The following is a 6,729-nucleotide window of genomic DNA, read 5'->3' on the forward strand; positions in this document are numbered from 1 at the left end:
TCGCGATATGAAGGAAAATGTATTTCTCTATATCTGCTACGATTTATTCTATCGTTAGCGGGGTACAATAACGAGAATGTTTGTTGATAGTAACGAAGGAAACTGGAAAAAGTTCGGTAGTAACGAACGAACCGCGCCAATGGTTAAAACGCGACCGGGTTCAGTCAGTCACCGGAGGGTATACAAGTTCACGACATCATCCCATAAAGATTCATTAAGGTCCCGCCGTTCTCTATATTCGTTCTGTCGTGCCAACATTATAGTGCCGCGTAGCGTGCCAGTTCGGCCGGGCATGCACGCACATATACGTATGTACGCGGGCGAGAAACAAAACGGTTGATCAATAACAATCATAAGTGCGAGCTACGCCAAACGGCGGACGACTCGGCGAGAAGATGATGAAGATGAAACCGATGATGACTGATAATCAGTGAGAGAGAGAGAGAGAGAGAGAGAGAGAGAGAGAGAGAGAGAGAGAGAGAGAGGAGGAGGAAATAACGAATGGTAACTTCTGAAATGGTGCCGCGTAACGTTCAAGTTAAGAAACAGTCTTGTTACATCTTCGTTGTTGCTATAATATTCGACGATGCAAATGGAGGGCGTGCAACGGCCATTTCGTGACGAGATACGAATCTGCTGGGCGAGATTTGTCGCGGAAAAATGTTGACGTGGGTGAACCTGCGCGCGAGTTTCTTTCAGCACGTGCCTACCGTCCTTTTAATTTCGCCCAAGCACTTACAATTAGCCGTACAAGTTCATGATTTTTGCTTTGTAAGGTGAATGGCCTAATAATACCTCTCGTTTATCTATATTATACATCCGTAATTGGCACAAAAACATGAGTGGTTCAAATTGATGTTTTTAGAAAATAATATTCGAAAATAATAAGGTTTGAAGGTCTACGATTGTAAGTGTAATCATTAAATTGCTACTACTCTCATGTCTTACGAAGTGATATAATAAATGAAGGATAATCCTACCGCGCTATTATCAACTTACAAAATTAACTTATCGCCAATTCTTATCATGGTAATGATATCGTCTCATAAGAATTTTGCTTGTCGGCGGTATATATATATATAAAATGAATATTTCCAAGTGTTTAATTGAAACAGAAAATATATAAAGAACATATAAGGGAACCAATTTGGTGGAAGAGAAACGAATATATTGTTACCCGACATGTCGTACATCTTCCTAGCTGAGAAGTCGTAAAGAGAAAATTTTTCTCACTTTCCCCCTTATACGTACGGTACAAATACAAATGTTAAGCCATCTTCAGATTTAATATCCACGAATTGAACGTGCGTGTATCGCGCGCGCACGGGCTACCGTTTCGTGACCAGATATCAATCTCCGCGGACGAGATCTGTCGTGAGAGCGCGTGGAACCCGAGAGTTTCGCACGTGGCCACTATGGAAAGTGCGCAACCGTTGACGCACGCGAGATCGCGAGGGAGGAAAGAAAAAATTGATGGCTCTCCCGCGCAGCGGGACAGGAACATGATAATCCGCAATTGGCGCTTTCACCGAGCGACGAGAATAGCGAGCGCGCGCGTTTCGAGAACGTCCGTAAAGATACATTCTCCGCCTCTCACGTCGTTCGGTTTTTCTTACATAAGCGTCCGATCCGATAGCCGTTCCGATCGACGCAGCCTCGACGTCTCGGGAAATGCAAATTATTCTTTTACTCATAAAGCGGGAGAACGCGCGAATGTGACGAACGTGACTGTATACATGTTTGATTTAATAACATGTAATTGATTAGAGGTGCTAAAGAACTTCGTTAGATTCGCGGAAATATCGTCGGGCTTAGACAAATCGCACCTGTCAACGTAAATTACAGCCGTACGATAAGATTGTATTTATAATTATTGATTAGCTGAATTATTGTATCAAATGAGATTGGATTATTAAATCTCGCGCGCACGCGACGCAACATTTTCGTTCTCTAGATCTACGTGTACGCGCGTGGTTCGCAAAAATCACGATTTGCAAAAATCGAAAAGAACCGACGATGCATCGCTATCCATTATGTCGCGTATGTCGTATCTCTTAATCGCAACGCTATTGCGACGTACGTGTATGTCATTAACGCGAAAGCACGTCCGCGGGCTTCGAGAAGCGAGGAAACGATACGAGTGTCGAATACATTAACAACCGCAGCGAATGATCGCCGTCTCGCGTCGCATAAATGCGTTCCGAAATTCCGAAATATCGTTGAATGATACAATAAATTGATTTATCTCCATGATAAGCAAGACGGCGTTATTCTGTTTTTTCTTTTGGTCAATTTTTATCAATATAAATTTAACTAAATTAAAACAAAATTTATTCACGAAGAAACTGATGATGACGTACTTAGTATTCACGTCGCAACTAACTGTATTATCAAACGTAATGATAAAGGGCTGCAACCTTGAAGTATTAAATAAAAATATCGATGGTGCTCATCTCGCGACAATATCGATTATTTAGGTTACTCGATCCCCTTTAGAAGTTTTATCCTTTCCGTAAATAGTGAATATTGACGATTGATTGTAGATTTTCTTACACTCACAACGTGAGTTACTCGCGTTGGCTGCATGGTTACTTAATGTCGAGATACTATCGACACATCCGGGGTTGTCATCGCACGGTATTTGCTCGGTTCGTTTTCCTTCTTCCTTTCGGTCTGTTCGTGGTTCTTTTCGTCCCTTTCTTCATACTGTGAGTCTTCATTAACGTGCCAGGTTGTTTGCTGCGAGATATCATCGTAAACTTTTTTTTTTCTTTTGGACGCCTCCTACTTCGCCACGATAACTGACAACGACATCATCGCGCATTGGCGGATCTAATTTGTCTTCCGTCATTCGTTAAATAATAATCTCACGATGATTTTCGGTGTCGTAGCTTCCAAGTACACGTTTTTTGTTCTAAACTCTTCGGCGGGAAATGTTATTCGGGAAATTATCGGCGTTAATAGTTGTTACTTTAACAATAGCCGATAAAATTTCTGAAATGCTCGTACACTTTTGAAAAAAAAAAAAAAAAAAAAAAAATCGCTCGGAAAAGGTTACGAGCTCGGCTTTAAACCGGTGGATGTCGTAGAGAGTATCGTATAGGAGAGATACAAACTGGTACATCACATTTATTCTAGATCAATGGACGTAGATACAATAAAATCAGAATGCGAGCGATACATTTGACATTCGTTTTTTAAATGTTCGCCACTACACGACATTTATGTCGTCTCATCCATCGTCCAGTGACACTTTCATGAAAGCTTCGATGGAGACGTCACGTGTGTCAGTCCGGAATGTTTTCCAGGACGGGCTGGAAACGCGCACATCGCCGATACGTGGGAAGAGCACGGCTCGGGGCATTAACATATCGTGTTGCAATCGCTCGCGGATATAAACGCGTTTCCTCCCCGCAGTGGTTATAAAAGATTCTATCTCAGCTTGGCTGACCGATTGCGATACACGGCCTCGAGGAACTAGGAGCCGTGTGTGTGTGTGTGTGTTATGAACGAGGTAAATACACACCAGCATATATACGGCGACAGTGCAGCTCTCGTAAAATTTATCTCGCGTGTGATACCCCAACTTTTGTTTTTCACCAACCTACGAGCATTAATTCCCTCTTCACCTTGCTGTGACCAAATATACCTCTTCGATATTATCGTTATCTTCTTTTTCAAAAGGAGCGACGATGTTTCGTATTACCTTGCGTTCATGCTCGTCCATAATTTTTTTTCTTTTTTTTTTTTTTTTGTTTAGTTTTTGCCTCAATCGTATCATACTCGGCGATCATAAACATATAGTACATAGTTACGATCGTTAAACTTAAGTATTTCATACAGATAACGATAGTTGTTTTAAATCATCTGCTATCTAATCTGCACTTTTATGAATATATCTTCGAAAGCATTTAGATAACATATGTTTGAATATTATGTAATATGAAATTAGAGTTTATTGCTACTTGCCTTAAAAATTGAATAGAAATGAATATAATCGAAAGTGCGAGATTCGACTCTTACCCTCGATAAGAATGTTGAGGAGAGAGTGAGCGAATTTTTATTCAATTACATTACGAGATATCCAAATTATTTTTAGGAGTCTTTCGTTAAATTAACGGAACATCACCGATTAACATCTCTTGTCTCGATATCGATTATTCTATCTTTGAAATACGCATTATTGCTCGAACGGCAAGCAAACAGAGAGAATCTTCCGCTCTTTTTTTTTTGTCGTATTCGGACACTTTTCAGCAGATTGGGTCTTTCGATTTGGCTGGAACGGGTCCTGTCAACCAACGGCTGTCCCTTCGTAACAATCTTCGACATTCAACTTTGTGTACCTTTCGAGAGATCCTTAATCGACGGTTCATCGACTTAGTCGTTTCATCGCCGACTTCCTCTGTCTTGGCTTTTTCTCGCCTCTCGACTTGTTCTCTCCCTTTCTTATGCGCGGAAAGGAAGAGTGTGGTAATGCGCGAGAAAAGGAAAAAGCGTTAGATATCCCTCGTTTTCTGACAACTATCGAGAGTGTGTCGGTCGAGGAAGAAAGAGGCAAAGTGACGATGGGGACTGGCAATAAGGGGGAGAAAAAGGGTAAGCGTTAAAGCATGTACGGGGACCAAAGATCACGAGGAATTCTTGGAAATCGGCTTATATGGAGGAGAAGATGCGAGAGAAAGGGGTATCGAAGGAAGGAGATAGTAATGAGGTTGATTCTCTGTTTTCTGTGTTTTCAGCGAGCGGCAGAGAGAGTATCGGTCGGTTATCGGGCTGGAGCTTTTTTTCTCGCTTTGCCCCCTTCTAGAACTCACTCTCTTCCCCCCCCGCATTAATTTCTCCGGTACATCTCTCTCTCTCTCTCTCTCTCTCTCTCTCTCTCTCTCTCTCTCTCGAAACATTAAAAGATCTTTATGAATTTCAGTTTTCGTTTTTTCTTTATCCTGAGAACGTTTTGATCATCCTACATAAAACGTCATCGAATACGAGACAAGAGTATTTCCATTGTCCGACAAGGAACTTTTATTCGCTTCCGATCTCGCGTAAATAAAAACCGATTCTTCCTAATCGAGAAGATTTTTCTTCAATTATTAAGATTTAGTTTAGATTATCTGATAAGGGAAAAAAAGATTCTTTCGAGGGTGTATACGTCACGTACGTTACATTAGAAATAAATTGCTATAATTCATTCCTCAAATTCAGTGGAAATAATTTAACGAAAATAGCAATTATTACATTCTTACATTTCGCGGTAACAAATCATACAGCGTACGATTTAATAGCCTGTTACGAATTGGGAACGTTCGAGGCCCAAAGCAACTGCAGAAATTGGCGTAATACGCCTTATTATTATCGAAACCGCCACGGCGAGAGAGGTTCTCAACTTGCGCGCGCGAGTGATCGATAGCGCGCAGATGGCACCAGGAAGCGATTAAATTATGAAATGTGTATATTTGCAACGACACATTGCTCGCGCTTACAACGACACGTCGTGTACAAAGTTTATGAGACGTAGCCGAAGCAGGGGAGAAACCGCGGGGTCGGGCATCGCGATACCAAAGTTAATTGGCATGTTAATGAATAATAAACTCGTGTCACACTCGCGCGCGGGGTATCGATAGCTCTCGGGACCGGGGTTTGTAACTGCGGACGTGACAGCGCGGCTGGTACGCTCTCTCTCATTAATATTATTGTTTACTATGCCTCTAATCTCTCTCTAATTTTTGTAACCCGCGCTCGATCACGATTTTTATCGAATCCCGACTTGTCAGGGTTCATTGATTTGAGCGACGGCGCGCTGAACATTATATTCGTTATCTTCGTTCCCGTGTTGATTCTTGGTAGTGTAGTGCTCTGGTCTGGCTGACCGAAGAAAAAAATTTTCTTATCTGTCTCATCCGATAGAAACCTACGTCAGTGAGACGGCAACTGCAACGCCGTAAATTGGAAACGAGACGTTTACCATCTGGTCGATTAATTCTTTGAGTCACGAATAACGATAAAGCCACAGATCGGACTTGACAAATGCTCGAGTGTAATATAAAGAGGGTAATATCTACGACAGAGAGAAATTTTACTGTTTCAAAGATATCCACAGTTTCTCGTTTCCATATTGCCTAACATTTTTGGGCTCAACTGCCGCCTCCTCCCTCCCCCCCCCCCCCCCCCCCAAAAAATATGTGAATAATCGTATAGCAGTGATCAACAAATAACAAATAAGCGAGCGCAATATTATTTATTGGCCGTTTGCCAAAAGCAAATTTCAGGATATTTACCTCTCTCTACCTCATTTCATCGGCATCCTAATAAACGTCGGTATATATTCCGGGTGATTTAAAAATAGTCATAAATTCAATCCTCTCACATTTTCTCTTTATCTGCCGCGTGCGCGAATGCTACACCCTATGGTCCGCAGAAAAATCAATTAAGCGGCTTATGTGAAATATCGGCGCAATTACGCACGATTGCCAAATCTAGTCGGTGGCCATCGACCGCTGCATTATCAAACGCTCCCGCTCCGCCCGTGTAGATTTCAGCTGCAATTCTCTCCCGCGCACCGTCAGCTTTTCATCGCGAGCGTGCGCATTTTTATTACGCGATACGGAGGCGTACTACCGCGCTCGTTGGAGCGTGCACCGAGAAAAGGGAATCGCACGCGGGATCCTTTCCCGCTGTGGCGAACCAGGAGCGCGAGCGATTGCAAAACCGATGATCGATAGATACCTGCTT

The 6,729-nt window shown here is 42.3% G+C and overlaps 1 protein-coding gene across 4 annotated transcripts in view; it reads left to right on the top strand.

Annotated features, from left to right (window-relative positions):
- LOC108750706 (homeobox protein homothorax) overlaps positions 1–6,729 on the top strand; it is a 386,843-nt gene that overhangs the window by 111,914 nt on the left and 268,200 nt on the right. The window lies entirely within an intron of this gene.

This window comes from Trachymyrmex septentrionalis, unplaced genomic scaffold, assembly GCF_001594115.1.
Source record: "Trachymyrmex septentrionalis isolate Tsep2-gDNA-1 unplaced genomic scaffold, Tsep1.0 scaffold37, whole genome shotgun sequence".
NCBI lineage: Eukaryota > Metazoa > Arthropoda > Insecta > Hymenoptera > Formicidae > Trachymyrmex > Trachymyrmex septentrionalis.